The sequence below is a fragment of the Rhinoderma darwinii genome, chromosome 1 (genome assembly GCF_050947455.1).
Source record: "Rhinoderma darwinii isolate aRhiDar2 chromosome 1, aRhiDar2.hap1, whole genome shotgun sequence".
Classification (NCBI taxonomy): Eukaryota; Metazoa; Chordata; class Amphibia; order Anura; family Rhinodermatidae; genus Rhinoderma; species Rhinoderma darwinii.
The window spans coordinates 253,274,958-253,301,090 of record NC_134687.1 but is presented as its reverse complement, the minus strand read 5'-3'; the positions used below and the strand labels follow the sequence as shown (position 1 = coordinate 253,301,090).

General features: G+C 47.3%; 1 protein-coding gene across 1 annotated transcript in view; it reads left to right on the top strand.

Moving 5' to 3' along the window:
- Positions 1-3,778: 3,778 nt before the first annotated feature.
- TBXA2R (thromboxane A2 receptor) overlaps positions 3,779-26,133 on the top strand; it is a 195,236-nt gene continuing 172,881 nt past the window's right edge. Inside the window, exon 1 of the mRNA XM_075850328.1 lies at positions 3,779-3,839. The gene's annotated coding sequence lies outside the window, so the exon portion shown is untranslated. The remainder of the gene's footprint in view (positions 3,840-26,133) is intronic.

Below are 26,133 nucleotides of genomic sequence, written 5' to 3'. Positions count from 1 at the left end.
TGTAGCGCTCTGTGGTTGTGGTACTTAACCCTTTCTAGACAGAGCTCTTACGTCTGGCACTGGGCTAATTGCTGTCAGAAATGGACATTAATTTTTAAATTTCATGTAGTCTGTCCTTGTTGCAAATTGAATAAAGACTTTTTTATTTTTACTCTTTAATAATGGTTGGAAAACAGGGCTTATTTCTGCCGGCAGGCAGCCTTTTTTGAACATAAAAATAAATGACACGTCGATTGGTAGAGAAAACAAACACGGCGAGGGGGAAGGAGATGTCGGGAAAGAGGTTGGGGGGGGGGGGGGCGCCAAACTGAATCTTTGCCCCGGGTGCTGGAGAACCTAGCTACGCCTCTGACCTAAGGATAGTGGGCCGAGGCACTTGCCCGGGTACGACGGGTGCTGACACCGGCCCTGCATATAACTACTGTATATGCATATTATACAGTCACTGCAGGCAGAAAATATAATTCTGTTTTTGACCTTTCCAGATAACCCCTGTTCTACTATACTAGGCCACATCTGCGCCTGGGCTGGCCATCATAATGGAGCCATCATGAGCTACCTCGGAGCCAGTAGAAGTAATATACTCCATTGTAAGTTTACAGCGATGATACCCCCGTAACACCAGTCATACTTTTAAAAATATAAATAAATTATTTTTTATGTTAGTTAGTTACCATATTTTTCAGACTTTAAAGGGGTATTCCGGAACTAAAAAATTACATTTATTTAAATAAAACAATGAAAAAGATATAACTTTCCAATGTACTTACGTTTCATCAGATGGCTGTAGCGTCGTATATCCTCCTCCGTCGCCGTCCCCTTAGCAATGCAAAATCTGCACTTCCTGTGCAGACCCGTCCATTTGGTCTTCTGCCTTGCTTCCGGTTTCCGGCTTACACACTGTACGGTTACGTCAAAAATGACGTAACCGTACCACGTGCTTCTTTATTGAATTAGAGCATGCGTGGTGAACACACTCCACCGCGCATGCTCTGTGAAATTATGTGGCTGCGTCTTCAGCGGCCGTGTATATTACACTGCGCATGCGCAAGGTTGAAGGTGTGTAGCGGTGTGTATACGAAGTTGCAGGAATAACGGCCGTTTCGGCCGTCTTCCCGACAGGTGCAGGAGCTGTGACAGCTGCTGTCTCGTACAGCAGCTGCCGCAGCTCCTACAGCGGGGACCGATCGCTGTGTCCCCGCTGTCTAACCCCTTAAAAGCCGCGTTCTATAGAGATCGCGGGTTTTTAGGGGTTAAGTTACCATCGCCGGCCTGCTACACGATAGCGGCCGGCGATGGTTACTATGGCAACCGGACACCAAACAAAGGCGTCCGGCTATGCCATCGACGGAAGCCTAGTGGGTCCTGACAAAGTCAGGACCCACTATGCTTGCTGTCAGTGAATAGCTGACAGTTCTAATACACTGCACTACGGATGTAGTGCAGTGTATTAGAATAGCGATCAGGGCCTCCTGCCCTCAAGTCCCCTAGTGGGACAAAGTAATAAAGTAAAAAAAAAAGTTAAAAAAGATGTGTAAAAATAAGAAATTAAAAGTTAAAAAAATCCCCCTTTTTTTCCCTTATCAGTCCTTTTTTATTAATAAAAATATATAAATAAACGATACATAATTGGTATCGCCGCGTCCGTAACGGCCTGAACTACAAAATTATTTCGTTATTTATCCCGCGCGGTGAACGCCGTAAAAGAAAATAATAATAAACCGTACCACAATCACAATTGTTTGGTCACTTCACCTCCCAAAAAATGTATTAAAAATAGATCAAAAAGTTGCATTTACCGAAAAATGGTACTGATGGAAACTACAGTTCGTTACGCAAAAAATAAGTCCTCGCACGGCTTTATTGATGGAAAAATTATAAAGTTCTGGCTCTTAGAATAAGGTAACAAAAAGTGAATGATTTTTTACAAAACGTATTTTATTGTGCAAACGCCATAAGACATAAAAAAACTATAAACATCTGGTGTCACCGTAAGGCCGAGTTTACACGAGCGTGTGCGTTTTGTGCAAGCAAAAAGCGCGGCGTTTTGCGTGCGCAAAAAGCACTTAACAGCTCCGTATGTCAGCCCTTTATGATGCGCGGCTGCGTGCTTTTCGCGCAGCCGCCATCATTATGACACTCCGTTTGGATGTTTGTAAACAGAAAAGAACGTGGTGCTTTTCTGTTTTCATTCATCCTTTACAGTGCTGTTGCGTGAATCACGCGCGTCCCACGGAATTGCTTCCGTGCGACATGCGTGGTTTTCACACACCCATTGACTTCAATGGGTGCGTGATGCGCGAACAGCGCACAAATATAGGACGTCGTGCGTTTCACGCAGCGGACATACGCTGCGTGAAAATCACGTACCTGTCTGCACGGCCCCATAGAGTAACATAGGTCCCTGCGACGCGCGTTGCAAAAACGTATAATACGCTCGTGTAAATGAGCCCTAATCGTATCGCCCCATAGAATAAAGTGAATATGTCATTTATAGCGCACGGTGAACGCTGTAACAAAAATAGAATTAAAAAACAATAGAATTGCTGTTTATTAGTCACCGCGCCACTTAAAAATAGAATAAAAACTGATCAAAAAGCTGCATGCACCCCAAGAAAACTACAATGTATTCCTCAAGTGGTCTAGTTTCCAAAATGGGATCACCTTTTGGGGGTTTCCACTATTTTGGTACCACAAGACCTATTCAAACCGGACATGGTGCCTAATAAAAAGGCGGCCTCAAAATCCACTAGGTGCTCCTTTGCTTCTGAGGCCGGTGCTTCAGTCCATTACCGCCCGAGGGCCACATGTGGGATATTTCTACTGCAGAATCTGGACAATAAGTATTGAGTTGCGTTTCTCTGGTAAAACATTTTGTGCATAAACTTTCTAAATGCTGTTGTGAATACTTTGAGGGGTCTAGTTTCTAAAATGTCGTGTTTCATAGGGGTGTCTAATATATAGGCCCCTCAAAGCCACTTCAGAACTGAACTGGAAGCCCAAAAAAAATAATTAGGCAATACTTCGCTTCTATACGAACTAGTTAGCGATTCACAGTGTGATGAAGTAAGGGGAAGCAGCGCTTATACGAGCGGTGCACCCCCTTCAAACAGCCGATGACTTTTCAGTTCACAGGTAGCAGAGTTACATGATGGGGAATTTGTTTTCCTGTTGTGTAACTCTGCTACCTGTCAATGGAAAAATCAGCTGCCAGAGTGAAAAATGTTTCCACACAGAGGAGTACCACAAAGAAACACCTGGGAATCAGACATGATGGACTAACATTTTTCCCTGTGGTGGATGACTTTTCAGTTGACAGGTAGCAGAGTTACATGAAGGGGAATTATTTTTCATCGATGGCTAGTTAGGAGCGCTGCTTCCCTTTAGTTTTTTCTTGCTCACTGTGAATCTCCGACACAGGATGCAGCGGCGATCCACAGGTATTGCTCCTTTTATCCCAATTCACATGTTAGAATTCAATTTTTTTTATTTTATATATATATATAAAATACAGTATTTAAAACTAAGACTGTATAAACAGTTAATATACATTTAGAAAACTTATAATTATAAAGACCAAACTTTACGTATCATCATATAGGGTCAGTGTTGTTTAAAAACGCAGATATCCAGTGATTTCAGCTTGTGCTAGCAGTAATAGAATGAGAGCACCAAAATGAAGACTGGGATTGCAGAAGTTAGTAGAGCTGGGTGTAGTAGGCGGAGCAAGTGCACTGCTGCATGCACATTGCATGCTGGGACTAGAGCAGTGCATGCAGGGAGGAGAAACACAGGAAGAGAAGAGGAATGAACTTACTGAGCAAAACAAACCTCTCCAGGTAAACAATAGGGAGTAATGTTACTAAAACCATTTATTATCAAGAAAAAGCTAGACAGAGTGCACTAATATCTTAATAGAGGAACATTGCATTGATTTAAGAAATAAAAAAAAGTATTGGAAAACCCCTTTAAGACGCACTTGACTATTAGACACATCCAGGTTTTAGACAACAGAAAATAGGAAAACATTATTTCATATTTTACTACTTTTACAAAGGAAAAATTATTTGTTTAAAAAAAAATTGTTCTGTTTCACTACATTCTTAGAGCCATAACTTTTATATTTTTTCATCGATTGAGAGGTATAAGGGCTTATTTTTTGCAGGGCAAGCTGGAGTTTTCATTGGCACTATTTTTTGGTACATACAATTTTTGAATCACTTTTTATTTAATGTTTTTTAGCCCTTAGGTGACCAAAAAATAATGATTCTTGTGTTTTCATTTTGGGTTTTTTACACCGTTCACCGTGCGAGTTTAATAATGGTGTATTGTAATTGTTTGGAATTTTATGAACGCAGCGATACCAATTGTTTTATTTATTTTTTTACATTGTGCTTGGGGAAAAATGAGAAAAAGGTTTTTGTTTTTGAACTTTTAATATATATATATTTTTTTACGCTCCTGATAATGTATCTAACTTTTTTCTTACACATTTTATTAGTTCCCCTAGGGGACTTTAACCAGCTGGTACAATACACTGCCGGAGGCATGGCTTAGCAGAGGCAGAGAGAAGGCAGACCTGGGGGCCTTCATTAGGCCCCCGGGCTGCCATGACAACCCTTGGGGCCCCCTGATCACTTTGCGGGGGGGCCATTGGGTTTTTGTAGGGGGCCGCCCCTCGGATTTTCTTGTGAATTACATTTATGACATATCCACAGGATATGTAATAAATGTGACATAGATGCAGGTCCCACCTCTGGTACCCGCACCTATCTCTAGAACAGGGGCCCCCTAAACCCGTGCTAGCTTTTTGTGCTCACCTGGCCACTTAATGATTACATGATCGAGATACCGAAACAGCGTATCTCGCTGAGCTACGCTGTTTCCATGACTCCCATAGTAGTGAATGGCAGTTACAGAAGCAGCATGGCATGCGAACTACGCTGTTTCCATAACTGTTATTCAGTTCTATGAGAGTTACGGAAACCGCGCTGCTCAACGAACTACGCTGTTTCCATAACTCGACCATGTAATCATTAAGTGGCCGGGAGAGCACAAAAAGCCCGTTTTAGAGATAGGTGCAGGTCCCAGAGGTGGGACCCGCATCTATCTCACATTTATGACATATCCTGTGGATATGTCATAAATGTCCTTCATGGGAAAACCCCTATAAATGCTGCGGTCGTTATTGACCGTGGCATATAACTAAACAGCCAGGAACAGCGCGATCGCTGTTCCTGGCCGTTAGAGCAGCATGTCAACAGTAAAACACAGCTGACACCTGGAGTTTATCGAGCGGGCTTAGCACGTGCCGGCTTGTCATGGATCGGGGAGGGTTTAATTAAGGAAGTGGTCAGCGGGTCTGGCGTAGCCGGGTCCCTTGACTGCCGAGGGAGTTTTTAGCAAGATTTATTCTTGCTAAAAACTGCATCTTATAGTCCGAACTAGCTAACTAGCTTTATGTTTTTACCACCCTGGAAGAAGCTCAATTGTGATCACCTGCCCACTGACATCTATGTAGGGGGGTATAATCCACATATACGGCTGACACTATTACTGGCCTGAAAAAATTTGTGTCATTGAGATAGCAACCACATGATGCTACAATGTAGAAAATATGCAGTAATCGCAAATAACAGGAAACACAAAGCCTTTACAATGTAAAGATAAGCAACACTTATAAACATGAAGAGAAGGCTGATTTTTCATTTTTTAGTGAAGCGTTACTTTAAACTTTCACTAAATGATCTTCTTTATTATTTCCATTATATGTACTGTATATAAGGAAGAGCAAATCGATTCTTAACTAATTGAATTTGGTCCAAATTTCCCAAAAGTTTCGGATTCGGCAAAATTCAAAACTTTTGGGGCGCACGAATCAGCAAAATGTCTACAGCAGGCAACCAATTTGCTGATTAGAAAAAGGAAGAGGGGAGAAGAGGAGTTAAAAATAATATACAATACTCACCAGGTCTCTCGAAGCGAATTGTACCTGCCGGCTTCCTAAGATGACATTGTTTTGCCCCATGTATCCGTTACAGCCAATCTCAGGAGGCCGGCAGGGACGCGTCGCAACAAGACACCAGGGAAGGTAAGTATGGTATTTTTTTTATATTGAGGGTGGAATAGCAAGTGCCCCAATTGACCTGTTTGAGGCTCCATGCACACAGCCATGCCCGTAATCACAGCCCGCGATTGCGGGCATGGCCAGCAGTCGACTGCTGCGAGCATCTGCCCGCATTTTCGGCCCAAAGTGTGGGAGCACGAACCGTAAAAAGCAAAAAATAGGACATGTTATATCTTTTGCGGTACACTTCTACGGCCCGGAAACCTTCCCGTAAATATACGGGAAGGTGTCCGTGGACAATTGACAATTACAGTCCGCAATTACGGATGATTTTTACGGTCGCGTGCATGGAGCCTGACCCTCTGATAGCTAGATTCAGTCCTAGAAGACATCAGAGAGTCAGACAGGGTAATCAGGGCACTTGTAATTTGCAGTGAATGTATTCAGACCAAATCAAATTGGACAGCCGATTGAATAGAATCTGCCCAAAAACTAATTTCTGGAAATTCGCTTATCTCTAAATGTATAAAAGAAACACATTCTAATAATATACAGTTCATTATCCATTCTACTTATATTTGTGTATTAAAATAAATAACCAAATACTTGAAAATGTTTCTGCATATTGCATATAAAACTTCTGTAATACAACTACTAGCGAAAGAAAGCAAAGTAATAGGTTCTGTTTACACTTGCTTTTTTCAAGTCCAACAGATTTTCTGGTATTTAAAAAAAAAATATATATATATATATATATATATATATGCTAAAACCTATTAGAAACCTCATTATAAGTCAATCAGGATTTATTGGTAACCATTTTAAACGGTATCTGACATAGCTGTCATGGTTCTAATATAAACAGAAGCCATGATGCTAGTATGAACAGAGCTTGATACTGTTATTTTAATGAAATAAAGGGTGAGATTTGCTAACAAAATGCACCATTATTCTGGTGAAAATTGCATAAATAAAGTGGAGTACAAAATGTTCGCCAAATTTATTATGTGTTTTAGACACTTTTGGCACCTTCATCGACAGTTTTGAAAGTGTCTAGAAAAAAAGGGCGTGATTAAGAGTAATCTAAACATCTGCCACATGAGGTGGCAAAAGGAATTGCACCAAATGTGGATGTGTCATAGATTTGTTTGCCATTAGATGGATGACAGTTACAAGACTCTCTAATTTTGTCTTTTAGACTGCCTAATCTTATCAAAGCAATAACCCAGTAAAGCATTAGCTTCTGATTGTCAAAACGTTTCCCTTGATTGATATAAGGAGAAACTTTACTTAGTGACTTCATTAGGAAAGACATGACAAGGAAAAGAGAACACATGGAGGAACTTGATAATAAGCACCTCTAACATGATAAGGTTGAGACGTTAATTCATCATTGTTTTTGAGGAAACGGAGGAAACTTTCTAGATGACAAGACATTAGTTGGCAAAACATCTAATCTTTATTACATATCAATTACAAACTCCTTAATGTAAACAAATTAATGTTATCAAAGAGATGAAACAATCAGGAAGAAATAATTAGTCTGTTCCTGCCTTTGTTAAGTGCTTTTTAGACAAACACCATTGTTATGCTTAAGGATATGTTCACACGGAGGATTTTCAAAAAACGGCTGAAAATCGGCAGCAGAACGCCTCCAAACATCTGCCCATTGATTTGAGTGGGAAAAACATTCCTTTTTTTTCCGCAGACGTTTTTCAAAACGGCCGCGTAAAAAAACAACCGTGAAAAATAAGTGCATGTCACTTTTTCATAGACTATATAGAAAAACAGCTCCAAAAACGGCCATTAAAAACGCCTTGCACTTCATAATGGCATCGGCTTTCCCCCTACAAACCAGCTTCTCTGCTGGGTGGCTCTGAACTGCGCCTGCATTCACTTCCCTTTCATCATTCTAAGGGTATGTTCACATGCAGTGTTTTCAGCCATTTTTCGGGCCATAAATGTCGCGAAATACAGCTGATAAATCGGAAGCAGAACGCCTACAAACATCTGCCCATTGGTATCAATGGGAAATATGGTGTTCTGTTCCGTCTGGGCGTTTTTTACAAGGCCGTTTTCCAAAAACGGCATGTAAAAAGACGCCCTCCAAAAAGAAGTGCATGTCACTTCTTGGGACGTTTTGGAGCAGTTTTTCATTGACTCTATAGAAAAACAGCTCCAAAAACGTCCGTAAAAAAACCTCGGCCAAAACCGCAAGTTTGATTTAAAAATGGCTGAAAATCAGGAGCTGTTTTCCCTTTGTTTAGTAAACATGTGAACATACCCTTAGCTTTTTGGTGTGTCCTATAGCTTCTGCCAGCTGCCATTTGTACAATCACTCCCAAAATGGCAGCCGGACAATTTGAAGACACCTTTTTCTGGCTTGTAGGAGGGGGGGGTGAGATTCCCTCCCACATTTACGGCAGCTATGAGTCAGGTTGCTTTGCCTTATTCACCTTGCTGTAATTCTGGGAAGTGTTCCCTCTGGTGGCCAACAAAGGAAAACATGTGAAATGATTATTTAATTTTTAATACTTTCCACCATGTGGAAGAAAAAAAAATACAGCAAAAAACGTAAAAAATATAATAGAAATAAGTAACTTACTTAAAAAAAAAGGTTTAATTTGCGACACATTCCCTTTAAGCATCCTATTAAAATGTCCTAGGTTTATTTAAAATGGAAAAAAAAAATACAGATGTCAGACAGGATGGTGCAGCAGGTGTGCCTATCATGTAGAATCCTATTGCTATAGCCTTGCATTGTGCAGAAAAACAGATCCGTCAGAAGACATTTGTTCAATAGGCCAGAAAAAAGGACAATCTCCATTTGTCAGTCCTATTAAAAAACTGATTCCTACAGATGCTCATACCTCCCAAATGTCCCAGTTCAGCAGGACAGTCCCGGATTCCATGCGGTGTCCTGCTGTCCCGGGCGGCTGGTGGTGTGTCCCCAGTGGCAACTGCATTGTCACGATCCGTGGGTATGTGGACCCACTAGGCCGCACTGCCGTAGCATCATAGCAGCTGGCCTAAGAACAGTCCTAGTACAAGAGTACCTTTGATAGTCCAGACTGTAGTGGAGGCTAGGCACAGATGAACTTGAAGACAGATGACACCAGACGTGGTGCATAACAGCAGGCGTGACAGGTGGCACAACAAGACTCCAACACTCTAAGGCCCAGGAACAAATATAGCATGGGATGCAGGATACAGGTAGCAGGGCACGGGAACAGGATAACCCTAAGGGACCATTCGCTAAGACTAACATGGGTAAGCACAACAATGCTCAGACTATAAGTGAAAGTGCAGAGCCCTTTTTATAGTTCAGGGTGATCATGGGCTAATTAGTGATTTTTTACATGTGCGCCCACTGGCCCTTTAAGGCCAGGTGCGAGTGTGTGCACCCTACGGGAACCAGCATAGCGAAGGGGAAGTGAGTGCCGGCGTCTCTCAGGAGGGACTCACATGTCCATGGCTGCGGCCGTCAATGGGTAAGTCAGAACGACGGTCCGCGGCTGTGGACGTTACATGCATCCTCAGGACGCAGATACAGTTGAATGCACTGGTGAAGCAGGGAGACGTCAGCTCCCTGCTTCACCATTTACTATGCCTGTCTGTGCAGAGCCACACAGAGCACAGTCTGGAGGAGCAGGGATATCTCCTCCACTCGTCGCTGGAATGGGGCTAGGTGAGTATTTATTTAATTTTTTTATTAGGCACTCTGAAGGCAAATATTTTGGGCATAGAGGCATTCTACTCTGTGGGGGCAGCTATTGGGTATTATACTGTGTGGGGGCAGCCATTGGGCATTTTACTGTGTAGGGGGCATTATACTGTATGTGGGACATTATGTGGCCATTAGACTAATTGAGGGAAGCTATGGGGTATTATAGTGTGTGGGCAGCTATAGGGTCAACTGTGTGGGGGCAGTTATGGGACATTATACAGTGTGGGGGCACTATAGGGCATTATACTGCGTGATGGGCACTGTGAGGGCATTAAACTCTGTGGGGGCAGCTATGGGGGCATTATGCTTTGTGGGAGGCACTATGGGGGCATTATACTGTGTGGGGGCATTATGGGGGCATGATACTGTGTGTGGAGGCAGTATAATGACACTATGGGGTCATTATACTGTGTGGGGGCAGCTATGGGGGTATTATACAGTGTGATACAGTGTAGGGAGGCACTATGGGAGCATTGTACTTTGTGTGGAGGGCAGCTATGGGGGAATTTTACTTTGTTGGGTCAGCTATAGGGTATTATACTTTGTGGGGAAGCTCTATGGTGTCTTTCTACTGTGGGAAGGCACAATGGGAGCATGACACTGTGAAGCGGCTGTCGCTATCTTGAGGTATGTGGACCAACTAGGCTGCTCCGCCGTAGCGGAGTGGCAACTGGCCAAATAACAATCTATGCAACGTCCTTAGCACAAGATTACCTGTAAGAGTTCAGACCGTAGCAGAGGCTTTGGCATGGATGGAACTTGACGTGGCATTTGGCGTGGCGAATGATACCAGACGTTGTATATAACAGCAGGCATGGCAGATTACAGCAGACATGGCAGGTGACACCACGCGTGGCATATGACAGCAGACATGACTCCAACACTAGATAAGGCACAGGAACAAACACAGCACGGGATACAGGATACAGGAAGTAGGATACAGGAACACTGGGAATAGGATACAACTAAGGGAACATTTGCTAAGACTAACATGGGAATACAACAACAATACTCAGGCAATGAGTGGAAGAACCGAGCCCTTTATCTAGTCCAGGTTGATCTGAGGATAATGGGATAATTAAATGCATGTGCGCACCCCAGATGAAATCACAGAGTTGTGCGTCCACATGTGCTGGCGTCTCCTGGAGGGAGATGCCGGCAAGAAGAGAAAGGTCTGTGGTCGCGGCTGTCGGGAGGTAAAGGAGAGGCGATGGTCCATTACAGTACCCCCCTTGCGCCCCCTTTTCTTGGGTCCAGAGTGTGAGAGGAATATTTTAATAAGGATAAGGGCATTAAGGTACTCTTCTGGCTCCCAGGACCTCGGCTCAGGACCAAACCCTCTTCAGTCCACTAAATAGAAAGTCCTTCCTCCTACTCTCTTGTAATTCAGGATCTCCTTCAGCTGGAACACATCAGAAGAACCGATGGGAGCAACTGCAGAACTAGGAGCTTTACTGTTGCAGTTCAGAACCACAGGTTTCAGGAGGTACACATGAAAGGAGTTGGGGATTCTGAGTGTTGGAGGCAGCCAAAGCTTATAGGAGACAGGGTTTATCTGTTGCAGGATCTCAAAAGGTCTGAGGAACCTGGGAGCAAATTTGTACGAGGATACCTTCAAATTAACATTCTTCAAGGACAGCCAGACTTTGGTTCCCGGAAGAAACTCAGGCGGCTCTCTTCTTCGTGTACCAGCCTTTCGCTTTATGCGATCGACTGCCAGGAGAATAGACGATCTGGTCTGTTGCCAAATGTGTAGAAAGTCCCCAAACAGAGAGTCAGCTGGGGGTACCTGACATGTAGCAGGAACAGGAAGAGAAACTCGTGGATGTTGGCCGTAGACGATGTAGAATGGAGTGGAAATAGTGGACTCACTTGTGTGGTTCTTATAGAAGAATTTGGCCCATGGAAGAAGCTGTACCCAGTCGTCATGCTCCAGAGAGATAAAGTGATGAAGATAATTCTCCAAAATTTGTTTAATCCTCTCGAATTGACCATTAGACTGAGGGTAGTAGGCCGAGGAAAAGTCCAATCTCACATTGAGGAGTTTACTGAGGGCTCTCCAGAATTTTGAGGTGAACTGGACCCCCACATTCAGACACAATATGAAGAGGTAAGCCATGCAGGTGGAAGATATGTTGAACGAAGAGGTTCGCTAGATGAGGAGCAGAAGGTAGCCGGCTAGCGGGATAAAATGTGCCATCTTAGTGAACCGGTCCACCACCACCCAGACAGTATTGCATCCTGCTGAGGGAGGAAGATCTGTGACAAACTCCACTGTAATATGCTGCCAGGGAGCGTTGGGCTCAGGTAGAGGTTGGAGCAGACCGGCAAGGCAACTTTATTAGAAGCGCAGACAGTGCCGGAGGAGACATAGTCCACAATATCTTTGGGCAGTGTGGGCCAGCAGAAATGATAAGCTATCAAGTCTCGTGTATTACGGACACCAGAATTCTCTTCCTGTCTGCCAGACGAAGAAAATTCTTCCCCGGAGGGATATCTCTAACTTTTAGGGGATTAGTGGCAATAATACAGGACAGGTCTATAATACATTGAGAGGTCTACTCAGTGTCCTCCGTTTTAAATGACCTGGACAGGGCATCGGCCTTCACATTCTTGTCAGCGGGACTGGATTGGAGCACAAACTGGAAACGGGTGAAAAACAGCGACCATCTGTCTTGACGGGGGTTTAGCAATTGACACGACTGGAGATAGGTGAAATTCTTGTGGTCGGTGTATATCAAGATGGGATGAATTGCGCCCTCTAGCAGATGTTTCCTCTCCAGTGACAGCTTGATGGCCAGTAATTCCCGATCCCCGATAGCGTAATTGCGCTCTGCGGAAGAAAAAAATCTTGAGTAATAGCCACACACTACTGCCTTTCCCTTGAAGCTTCTTTGGAACAGAAGTGCACCTGCATCAACAGAGGAAACGTCCACCTCCAAAGAGAATTGTTGAGACACATCTGGATGATGGAGGATCGAGGCTAAAGAGAAGGGACTCTTGAGGCAATTAAATGCTGATTCTGCCTCCGGAGACCACACACTGGCATTCACACCTTTCTTGGTAAGGGTAGAGAAGAAAGCCATCAGTGACGAGAAATTTGGGATAAACTGCCGGTAGAAGTTAGCGAATACCATTAAAACGCTGTATGGACCGCAGGCCCTTAGGACGTGGCCACTCCAAGACGGACCTCACTTTCTCAGGATCCATCTTGAGGCCTTGATCAGAGACGATGCAGGCCAGGAAGGGCAGAGAACTTCTCCCAAAAATGCATTTCTCCAGCTTGGCATACAGATTGATTCTCTCTTAATCGCAACAGGACTTGACGAACATGCCTCCGATGTGTCGTCGGGTCCGGGGAGAAGATCAAGACATCGGATAGATAAACCACAATGCAGACATAGAGGAGATCCCGGAAGATATCGTTCATGAATTCCTGGAAGACTGCGGGAGCATTACACAGACCAAAGGGCATCACCAGATATTCGTAATGTCTGTCTCGAGTGTTGAATGCCGTCTTCCACTCGTCACCCTGACGGATTCGGATCAAGTTGTAAGCCCCACGCAAGTACAGCTTAGAGAAAATCTTGGCTCCTCGTATGCGGTCAAATAACTCGGGGATCAGCGGCAATATTTTCAGCGGTATATTCTTGACAGTAATCTTGTTGAGAACACAGTAGTCGATGCATTGTTGCAGAGATCCGTCCTTTTTTTTAATGAAGGAGAACCCAGCTCCGTCCGGGAAAGAGGACTTTCATATAAAACCCCTTTCAAGATTCTCCTTAACATAGGCCGACATGGCTAGGAGAGAGGATATACCATCCACGGGGAGGTAAGGCGTCTGGGACTAGTTTAATCGGACAGTCATAAGACCGGTGAGGGGGAAGCAGGGGCATAGCTAGGGGGGGGCAGGCGGGGCACGTGCCCCGGGCGCAGTTCAGAGGGGGGCGCCAGCGCCACCTCCTCCTGCACTATAATTGTACCTGTGTCGCAAGGATACAGGTACAATTAGAAGCAATGAATGACCGGGCACGTTCCGTGCCTGGCCATTCAGCGCCTCTCAACGAATGAAGCGACTGGTACCTTTTGTACCAGTGACGCTTCCGTCGATGAAAGGCGCTGACTGACAGGCAGGGAAAGTCATCCTGCCCAGCCAATCAGCGCCTTTCATAGACGCTGTGTTCAACCCCCTGGAGACCTGCGCAGAAGAGAGCAGGTCTCCATGGCTGCCGGACGGCGTGGGAGCGGGAATAAGGTGAGTTTGAATATTTTTTTTAAATGTAATAGAAGTGTGGCTGTATCTGCAGGGGGGAGGGGGGACTTTGTCTACGGGGGGTGTCTATCTACAGGGGAACTATATCTACAGGGCTGGGCTATATACAGGGGGAATATATCTACAGAGGGGGAATATATCTACAGAGGGGGAATATATCTACAGGGGGGCAATATCTACAGAGGGGGGCTATATACAGGGGGAATATATCTACAGGGGGGCTATATTTACAGGGCTGGGCTATATACTGGGCGACTATATCTACAGGAGGGCTATATACTGGAGTGGGCTGTCTATAGAGCACCAAATACAGGGGTGGGCTATAGCTACAGGGGGGGCTATATAGTATTTAGCCCTCTGTAGATATAGCCCACCCCTGTATATGGTGCTCCATAGATAGCCCACCCAAGTTTATAGCCCCCCCTGTAGATATAGTCGCCCTGTATATAGCCCAGCCCTGTAGATATAGCCCCCCTGTAGATCTATTCCCCCTGTAGCTAGCCCCCCTCTGTAGATATAGCCCCCCTGTGTATAGCCCACCCCTGTAGATATAGCCCCCCTGTGTATAGCCCACCCCTGTAGATATAGCAGCCCTGTGTATAGCCCAGCCCTGTAGATATGGTCCCCCTGTATATAGCCCATCCCTGTAGATATAGCCCCCCTGTAGATATATTCCCCCTGTAGATAGCCCCCCTCTGTAGATATAGCCCCCCTGTGTATAGCCCCCCTCTGTAGATATAGCCCCCTGTGTATAGCCCACCCCTGTAGATATAGCCACCCTGTGTATAGCCCACCCCCTGTAGATATAGCCGCCCTGTGTATAGCCCAGCCCTGTAGATATGGTCCCCCTGTAGATATGGTCCCCCTGTATATAGCCCAGCCCTGTAGATATAGCCCCCCTGTAGATATAGCCCCCCTGTAGATATATTCCCCCTGTAGATATAGCCCCCCTCTGTAGATATAGACCCCCTGTGTATAGCCCCCCTCTGTAGATATAGCCCCCTGTGTATAGCCCACCCCGGTAGATATAGCCCCCCTGTGTATAGCCCACCCCTGTAGATATAGCAGCCCTGTGTATAGCCCAGCCCTGTAGATATGGTCCCCCTGTAGATATGGTCCCCCTGTAGATATGGTCCCCCTGTAGATATAATCCCCCTGTAGATATAGCCCCCCTGTAGATATAGCCCACAACTGTATATAGTCCCCCTGTAGATATAGCCCACCCCTGTATATAGTATCCCACAAATAGCTCCCCCTATAGTGCTCCACAGATAGCCCACCCCTGTATATAGCCCCCTTGTACATCTAGTCCACCCCTGTATATAGTGCTCCACAGATAGCCCACCCTTGTATATAGTATATACAGGGGTGGGCTATCTGTGGAGCACTATATACAGGGGTGGACTATCTAGTGGAGCACTATATACAGGGGTGGACTATATGTGGAGCACTATATACAGGGGTGGACTATATCTACAGGGGGCCACATACATGGTTGGGCTATCTGTAGAGCTCTATATACAGGGGTGGGCTATATCTACAGGGGGCTATATACAGGGGTGGGCTATCTGTAGAGCACTATAGGGGGAGTTATTTGTGGGACACTATATACAGGGGTGGTCTATATGGGGGCACTATCTACAGGGGCTCTATGGCAGGCACTATCCACAGGGGGCACAGTGTGTGTGTGGGACACGGTGTATGGTGCTATTATTATTAGAGGTGCAGTGTATGGCGCTATTATATTTAGGGGCGTAGTGTGTGGTATAATGATAACTTTATCTTTATTTATAGGTGCAGAAATGTTGGAAAAGTGAGAAGCTGAAGACATCTGATCGGCAAACTGCAGAAATGGGCTGTGACCGGGAGAATTCATCATAGAGGTCTGGACCGGAGGGAGAAGAAAAGAACTAGAATCTGAGACGTCACAGGTGAGTCACTTAAAGTAAATGTTTATTCTGCCTCTAATCAGTCAAGTAGTCACTGTATGATCTGCAGCTAGATGATTATGATAGGATTTATTTTTTGTGAAACAGCAACTCCCAGCATACCCTTACCATTGTTCGGGCCATGCTGGGAGCTGTAGTTTTACACCGTACACATCTATACGGCAGGGGTTGCACTAAATTGAGCTGTATTTGTCCTGGTGCTGTATATATGTACTGAGCTTGGTTCTGGTGTTGTGTATAGAACCATATTGCTTGTGAAATGTACAAATATTTTTATGCTTGCGTTACATAAAAATAAATGAGAAATCAAACACGGCGAGGGGGAAGGAGATGTCGGGAAAGAGGTTGGGGGGGGGGGCGCAAAACTGAATCTTTGCCCCGGGTGCTGGAGAACCTAGCTACGCCTCTGGGGGGAAGCATCTCAGCCTCCTTCTTGCTAAAGATGTCTGCAAACTGTGCATAGTGAGTGGGTAGTCCCGCTAATGACTGGGACAGAGGAGGCTGAATAGGACGGATCTGTGACAGACAGACATTTGGAGCCCCATTAGAGAACTCCTGGAATTCCAGTCAAGGACTGTGGCATGCAGCCGGAGCCAAGGCAGATCTAGCAAAACAGGATTGATGGCTTTAGGCAGAACAAGAAATGCAATCTGTTCAGTGTGAAGAGCTCCAACTTGGAACCTCAGTGGCTTAGTCTCAGACACGATAGGATCGGGCAGTGGAAGTCCATTCACCGAAGCAACAGGAGATGATCCACTAGGTCCTGTTGGATAAAGTTTGCCACGGACCCGGAGACCAGGTAGGCAGAGACCTGGTGCATTCTTTTGCCGGACACTATGGTCATGGGCATGTATAGTTTTGGAGAGGATTTCTTATTTAGCGCCGTTCAACCTAGGGTTGTCTCTCCAACCAATCCTAGGCGCTGAAGTGTTTCGGCTTCTGGGGACACAAACGCACAAACTGGCCTCCGAGGCCGCAATACAGATAGAGTCCTGAAGTGTGTGTAATGATGGGGGTAGGGAAACAGACAAGTGAGCCGTAATCTACCCGCCACTCAGTCCCTGCCTACTTGCAACGACCCGCCCTAGACGACGGGGTACAACTGGGCGACGGTCCCTACACTCAATAAGTGAACGACAGACAAACAGACAAGGGAACACAGAACCTAAGGGAAACGGGGCAGTTGCCCACGGCAACACCGTGAGCAACAAGAGTAGTAAACGAGCCGAGTCAAACCAGGAGAGTACGAGGTGCCAAACGCAGAGCAGGAGAGTAGTGAACAAGCCGAGTAAAACCAGGAGAGCACGAGGTACTAAACGCAGAGCAGGAGAGTAGTCAACAAGCCAGGGTTAATACGAAGCAGGGACAAATAGATCAGAAGCTGCAGCAGGGCCAGGAAACCAACAGGGAAGATTCACAAGCAAGGAGGAACAGGAAAGGCAGGTATAAATAGACAGAGGGCGGGAGCTAGCTCCGTCTGGCCAGGCGGCGATAGGCTCTCCCACTCCTAAGCCTGCCATCCTGAGTGGTGGAAGATGGAATCAGTCTCACAGACCTAGAAGCAGGTGCAGACTGATTACCTATGGGCGTTGATAAAGAAGCTGTGCCTGGCAGATCCTTTACAGTACCCCCCATTTTAAGAGTGGCCACCGGACCCTTTCTAAGTGGACCTGGTTTATTGGGGAAACGAAGGTGGAACCTCCTGACCAATATCCCAGCGTGAACATCCCGGGCGGGTACCCACGTCCTCTCCTCAGGCCCGTATCCTCTCCAATGGACCAGGTACTGGAGGGAGCCTTGGACCATCCTGCTGTCCACAATCTTGGCCACCTGGAATTCTACCCCCTCAGGGGTGAGAACAGGGGCCGGAGATTCCCTCGAGGGAGCAAAGGACGGGGAGCAGCGTTTAAGGAGGGAGGCATGAAACATGTCGTGTACTCGAAAAGATGGGGGCAACTCCAGTCGGAAGGAGACAGGATTGAGGACTTCAATGACCTTGTATGGCCCTATAAACCGGGGAGCAAACTTCTTGGACGGGACTTTCAGGTGCAAATTTTTGGACGATAGCCACACCAGATCCCCGACCATAAACAAGGGGTTAGCAGAACGTCTTCTATCTGCCTGAGTTTTTTGTATGCTCTGGGACGACTCTAGGTTCTTCTGAACCTGGGCCCAGACTGTGCACAGTTCCCGATGAACGACTTCTACCTCGGGATTGTTGGAACTACCAGGTGAAACAGAGGAAAACCGCGGATTAAACCCAAAATTACAGAAAAAGGGGGAGACCCTTGACGAGTTACTGACCCGGTTATTAAGGGAAAATTCGGCAAGGGGAATGAATGAGACCCAATCATATTGAGAGTCAGAGATAAAACACCTTAAATATTGTTCTAGAGACTGATTAGTCCTCTCAGTTTGGCCATTAGTTTCAGGATGGAAGGCAGAGGAGAAGGACAGATCAATCTCCAACTTTTTACAGAAGGCTCTCCAAAACAATTAAACAAATTGTACCCCTCTGTCAGAAACAATATTGACAGGGACCCCATGGAGACGCAGGATGTGTTTGACAAACAAGGTAGCTAACGTCTTAGCATTGGGTAGTTTCTTGAGGGGCACAAAGTGGCACATCTTACTGAAGCGGTCTACTACAACCCACACCACCGACTTGCCTTGAGATGGAGGCAAATCGGTGATAAAATCCATGGAGATATGGGTCCAAGGTCTCTGGGGAATGGGCAAAGAACGTAGTAAGCCCGCTGGTCGGGACCTGGGAGTCTTGGACCTAGCATAAACTTCACAAGCGGCGACGTAGGCCTTAACGTCTTTAGGCAACCCAGGCCACCAAAAGTTTCTGGCAATGAGGTGCTTGGTACCCAGGATGCCTGGATGACCAGATAGTGCGGAGTCATAATTTTCCCTAAGTACCCTTAGCCGGAATTGCAGGGGAACAAACAGCTTGTTCTCAGGAAGGTTCCAGGGAGCTGAACCTTTATCAGCCGCAATCTCAGAGACTAAATCAGAATCAATAGAGGAAATGATTATACTTGGAGGCAAAATACAAGCAGGATCTTCCTCCAAAGGAGGGCTGGCCATGAAGCTACGCGACAGTGCATCAGCCTTAATATTTTTAGACCCAGCCCTATAGGTAACCAAAAAGTTGAATCTGGTAAAAAATAACGCCCATCGAGCTTGTCTCGGGTTTAGCCTCCGGGCAGATTCTAGGAAAACCATATTCTTGCGGTCGGTAAGGAACGTTACCTGGTGCCTAGCCCCCTCCAGGAAGTGGCGCCACTCTTCAATGCCCATTTAATGGCTAAGAGTTCGCGGTTGCCAATATCATAGTTACTCTCAGTGGGCGAAAACTTCCTGGAGAAGTAGGCACAGGGATGGAGATGGGTGAGGGAACTGGTACCCTGGGACAAGACAGCCCCCACTCCCACCTCGGACGCGTCAACCTCCACGATAAACGGCTCCATTTGGTTGGGCTGAACCAGCACCGGGGCCGAGATAAAGCACTTCTTAAGGACCTCAAAAGCCTGGACAGCCTCAGGAGGCCAGTGGAGGAGATCAGCATCTTTGCGAGTGAGATCCGTAAGAGGCTTAGCGATGACCGAGAAGTTAGCAATAAATCTCCTGTAATAATTAGCGAACCCCAGGAAGCACTGTAACATCTTCAGGGAGGCAGGTTGGACCCATTCCGCCACAGCCTGGACCTTGGCGGGGTCCATGCGGAATTCATGAGGAGTGAGGATTTGACCCAAAAATTGTATCTCCTGTACCCCAAACACACATTTTTCGGTCTTCGCAAACAGTTTATTTTCCCGAAGGACCTGGAGCACCTTCCTGACATGCTCAATGTGGGAGGACCGGTCCTTGGAAAACACAAGTATGTCATCAAGGTACACTACAAGAAATACCCCCAGGTAGTCTCTTAAAATCTCATTTATGAAATTCTGGAAGACCGCGGGAGCATTACAAAACCCAAAGGGCATGACGAGGTATTCGAAATGACCTTCGGGCGTGTTAAACGCAGTCTTCCACTCATCCCCCTCTTTGATGCGGATAAGGTTATAAGCCCCCCGTAGATCAAACTTAGAGAACCATTGGGCCCCCTGAACCTGATTAAAGAGATCAGGAATCAAAGGAAGGGGATACTGGTTCCTCACAGTGACCTTATTCAAGTTTCGGTAGTCAATGCATGGCCTAAGACCACCATCCTTCTTCCCAACAAAGAAGAAGCCAGTACCTACCGGAGAAGTAGAGGGGTGAATGTAACCCTTGGCCAGGCATTCCTGGATATACTCTCTCATGGCTTCACGTTCGGGACAAGAGAGATTAAATATCATACCCTGAGGGAGCTTAGCTCCTGGTACCAAATCGATAGCGCAATCGTATTCTCTATGAGGGGGTAACACTTCGGAGGCCTCCTTAGAGAAAATATCAGCGAAGTCCTGAACAAACTCAGGTAGAGTGTTCACCTCCTCAGGGGGAGAAATAGAATTAACAGAAAAACATGACGTCAAGCATTCATTACCCCATTTGGTAAGATCCCCAGTATTCCAGTCAAACGTGGGATTATGCAACTGCAACCAGAGAAGCTCTAAAACCAAATCGGACGATAATCCCTGCATTAACAGTACAGAGCACTGCTCCAAATGCATGGAGCCAACAAGGAGTTCAAAAACAGGGGTATGCTGTGTAAAATAACCATTAGCAAGAGGAGTGGAGTCGATACCCACTACCGGGACAGGTTTAGGCAAATCAATCAAAGGCATAGCTAGAAACATAGAAAATTCCACAGACATGATATTAGCAGAAGACCCTGAATCCACGAAGGCACTGCCGGTAGCAGACCTACCACCAAAAGAGACCTGAAAGGGAAGCAAGGTTTTATTAAGTTTCATATTTACGGGAAATACCTGTGCGCCCAAGTGACCTCCCCGATGATCACTTAGGCGCGGAAGTTCCTCCGGCTGCTTATTCTTACGCCCAGGACAGTTGTTCACTTGATGCTTGTCATCCCCACAGTAGAAGCAGAGACCATTCTTCCTGCGGAACTCTCTACGTTGTTGGGGGGACACGGAGGCCCCGAGTCTTCCGTGGAAGAACGAAGCAACGGAACCTCGGGAGGCATCATGGGGGAGTCAGAGGAGAAAACACCAAGACGTTCAAGTCGTCGTTCCCTGAGACGTCGGTCAAGTCGTACCACTAAAGCCATAACCTGGTCTAGGGAGTCAGAAGAGGGATAGCTAACTAGCAGGTCTTTCAGGGCGTTCGACAGGCCCAACCTAAACTGGCACCTTAAGGCAGGGTCATTCCGCCGAGAAGCTACGCACCACTTCCTAAAGTCAGAACAATACTCCTCAACAGGTCTCTTACCCTGACGTAAGGTCACCAGCTGACTCTCGGCAAAGGCAGTCTTGTCAGTCTCGTCATAAATGAGTCCGAGAGCAGAAAAAAAAAGATCAACGGAGGAAAGTTCAGGGGCGTCAGGAGCCAAGGAGAAGGCCCATTCTTGGGGCCCCTCCAGGAGTCGGGACATAATTATACCCACCTGCTGGCTCTCAGAACCTGAGGAGTGGGGCTTTAAGCGAAAATAGAGCCTACAACTCTACCGAAAGGAGAGAAAAGTCTTCCGGTCCCCTGAGAACCGGTCAGGCAACTTGAGGTGGGGTTCAAGAGGTGAGTTGCATTACCATGGTAGCATCAGGCTGGTTGACCCTCTGAGCCAGGGCCTGGACCTGTAGGAAGAGACCCTGCATTTGCTGAGCCAGGGTCTCAAGGGGGTCCATAGTACACTCAATAAGTGCACGACAGACAAACAGACAAGGGAACACAGAACCTAAGGGAAACGGGGCAGTTGCACACGGCAACACCGTGAGCAACAAGAGTAGTAAACGAGCCGAATCAAACCAGGAGAGTACGAGGTGCCAAACGCAGAGCAGGAGAGTAGTGAACAAGCTGAGTAAAACCAGGAGAGCACGAGGTACCAAACGTAGAGCAGGAGAGTAGTCAACAAGCCAGGGTCAATACGAAGCAGGGACAAATAGATCAGAAGCTGCAGCAGGGCCAGGAAACCAACAGAGAAAATTCACAAGCAAGGAGGAACAGGAAAGGCAGGTATAAATAGACAGAGGGCGGGAGCTAGCTCCGTCTGGCCAGGCGGCGATAGGCTCTCCCACTCCTAAGCCTGCCATCCTGAGTGGTGGAAGATGGAGTCAGTCTCACAGACCTAGAAGCAAGTGCAGACTGATTACCTATGGGCGTTGATAAAGAAGCTGTGCCTGGCAGATCCTTTACAGTGTGTCTGCGTTGCTTCTCCTGGACTGACAACTTGAGTCGGTCCACCTGCACAGGTTCTTCTGGCGGAACAACTTATGAGGGCAGCAGGGGTCGCTGGAATGGAGGAGCCAGCTGAGGGAATCTTCTGTCCCGGCGAGCCTCTTGGGCCCGTTCCTGGATACTCTTCTCAATCCGGGTGGCCAGAGGCATGAGAGCATCTAGGATAGGTGGTCTTTAATGCAAAAGCACAGTCCCTGCCAGAAGATAGCGACCAAGGCCTCGTTGTTCCAGGGCAGTTCTGTGGCCAGGGTACGGAACCGGATTGCATATTCGCCCACGGAGGTGTCTCCTTGACGAAGGGTTAGCAGAGATGCAGCTGCAGAAGATGTTCTCCCAGTTTCCTCAAATACCGTACAGAAAGTCTGTAGGTGAAAGGTCTCTGGACCCTTACGTTTCCAAATGGGGTTCACCCATGCCAGGGCCTTGCCAATAAGCAGGGAGATTATGAAGGCAATCCTCGTGTCGTCTGTAGGAAATGGCCTCGCATGCAGCCTGAAATGGATCTGGCATTGATTTAAAAATCCCCTGCAGGTCCTATTGTCCCTATTATAGCGAGGAGGTAGTGGGAGGGAGAGTCTGGTATCAGAACTGACAGGAGGTGTAGCAAGAGAAACAACAGGAGCAGATGCCATGAAGACTGCAGCTTGAGCATCCAGACGATGTGCAATGGCGATCATTGCCTGTAGGAGTTGGTCCTACCGTGACTGGAGGTCTTGCATATCTGCCTGCATTATTTGCGAAGCCGTCATGGTCTTGGGTTGACCAGCGGGGTCCATGGCCTGAGCGTACGGTCACGACCTGGGGGTATGTGGACTCACTAGGCTGCTCCGCAGTAGCGGAGTGGTAGCTGGCCAAATAACTTTCTATAAAGTCTATGCAAAGTGCTAAGCACAAGAGCACCTGTAAGGCCTCATTCACACGGCAGGGTCCGAGTGTCGGCCGGGAAAATCGGCCGTTTTTGGCCGATTTTTCCCGGCCGGTTTGCATCCGATTTGCATCCGTTCCGATTCCGTTCCGGGCCGAGTTGCCGTTTTTACCGGCCGATTTGGACCCGATTTGCATCCGTTTTTTTCCCTGTCCGTTTTAAAATCGGATGAATTTCATTTAAATTTGTTGCCACACACAGCCCTTTGTAGATAATGCCACAGCCCCCCTGGTAGGTAATGCCACCCAGCCCCCTGTTGGTGATGCCACACAGCCCCCTGTAGGTAATGCCACCCAGCCCCCTGCAGGTAATGCCACCCAGCCCCCTGTAGGTGATGCCACCCTGCCCCCTGTAGGTAATGCCACCCAGCCCCCTCTAGGTGATGCCACACAGCCCCCTGTTGGTGATGCCACACAGCCCCCTGTTGGTGATGCCACCCTGCCCCCTGTAGGTGATGCCACCCTGCCCCTGTAGGTGATGCCACCCACCAGCCCCCTGTAGGTGATGCCACCCACCCTGCCCCCTGTAGGTGATGCCACCCTGCCCCCTGTAGGTGATTCCACCCTGCCCCCTGTAGGTGATGCCACCCAGCCCCCTGTAGGTGATGCCACCCAGCCCCCTGTAGGTGATGCCACCAAGTGCCCTGTAGGTGATCCCACACAGCCCCCTGTAGGTTGCACCCATCCCCCTTCCAGGAGAAGTCACTGACTTCAATGTCCATATATGGCCAGTGTAGTCACTGACTTCTCCTGAAGAGGAATTCCCTGCCACAGGTCGGGAATTCCGCTTCAGAAGTGAGTGATGTCACTGTGTCCATATATGGACAGTGTAGTCACTCACTTCTCCTGTAGCGGAATCCCCGGCCATAGAGTCGGGGATTCCGCTGCAGAAGTGCGTGACTTCGCTGTGTCCATATATGGACAGTGTAGTCACTCACTTCTCCTGTAGCGGAATCCCCGGCCATAGAGTCGGGGATTCCGCTGCAGAAGTACGTGACTTTGCTGTGTCCATATATGGACAGTGTAGTCATGCACTTCTCCTGTAGCGGCATCCCCGGCCATAGAGTCGGGGATTCCGCTGCAGAAGTGCGTGACTTCGCTGTGTCCATATATGGACAGTGTAGTCACGCACTTCTCCTGTAGCGGCATCCCCGGCCATAGAGTCGGGGATTCCGCTGCAGAAGTGCGTGACTTCGCTGTGTCCATATATGGACAGTGTAGTCACTCACTTCTCCTGTAGCGGAATCCCCGGCCATAGAGTCGGGGATTCCGCTGCAGAAGTACGTGACTTTGCTGTGTCCATATATGGACAGTGTAGTCATGCACTTCTCCTGTAGCGGCATCCCCGGCCATAGAGTCGGGGATTCCGCTGCAGAAGTGCGTGACTTCGCTGTGTCCATATATGGACAGTGTAGTCACGCACTTCTCCTGTAGCGGAATCCCCAATCCCCGGCCGGGGATTGGGGATTCCGACTCCTACAGCGAGCAATAAAAGACCCTCCTCCTCCTCCTCACATGCACTCTGTGAGGAGGAGGAGAGAGAGTGCGCGAGCGACGGTAGACCCGGCCATCACTCGGGACACATTCCGGTGATGGCCGGGTATTACCCGGCCCCATAGACTTCTATGGGAGCCGGGCGGCCGGGCACCCGGCCGAAAATAGAGCATGTCCTATTTTTTGACGGCCGGTTTTCCCGGCCGTCAAAAAATCGGTCGTGTGAATAGACCCATTAGGGGTATATTATTCCTAATGCAGCCGGGTGCCGGCCGATTTATGAACGGCCGGCACCCGGCCGGGAAACCCTGTCGTGTGAATCCCGCCTAAGAGTCCAGGCAGTAGCAGGGGCTTTGGCACGGATGGAACTTGATGTTGCAGATGACGCCAGAGGTGGCGGATGATTCCAGACGTGGTATATGACAGCAGGCGTGGCATATGGCAACAGACGTGGCAAGTGACACCAGGCGTGACTCCAACATTAGATAGGGCACAGGAACAAACACAACATGGGATACAGGAAGCAGGATACGGGAACATTGGGAACAGGATACAACTAAGGGACCATTTGCTAAGACTAACATGGGAATACAACAACAACGCTCAGGCAACGCTTACGCTCAGGAGGTAAGGAGAGGCAACAGTGCGCGACCACGGGCATTACAGAGGCACTATGGGAGCATGGTACTGTGTGGGCTTAACTGGGTGTGTTTGGGCGGGGTTAGGCTTAATGGGGGGAATGCCGCGACATGCTTTCTTAATGCTACATCAGTTATCCCTCTTTAGAATGCTTAAAGTTGGGCGGCAAACTGACACTTTTAACCATGATGAAAACCCAGTTAAAACCTATGGATCCCTAGGGAAAAAAATAACCACAACTTAACGTTTGAACAAGATGCTCAAACTTGATGTGAAAGTAATAATTACATTCTGGCTGCCTGTAGCCACCACTAGAGGAATTTTTGGAACTTACCATGCACTGTTTATTCAATTAGGTCCATATACATGTATTTAGACACTGACTAAGCTATTAAGATTATTTTAGCTGTCTACCATAGCAAATTGGAGTTCGAATTAAAAAGGACCTGTCACATTCCCAAATATATAGTAAACTGGCAGCATAACTTCATTCCTTCTTGTCCCCTGATGCTAGCGCACCTTTTTTTTTTCTCCAAGTACCCCCTTCCTGATACCATCCCCATTCTTTTTAGCTCCCATTATGTAAATTAATTAACCCATAGGCGCATCACGACGCAACTGTACGTCCGGGTGGCCAGTGTCTTAGCGCACCAGGACGTACAGTTACTGCGCGGTTCCCGGTGCACACTGTCGATGACAGTGTGCACCAGGAACAGTT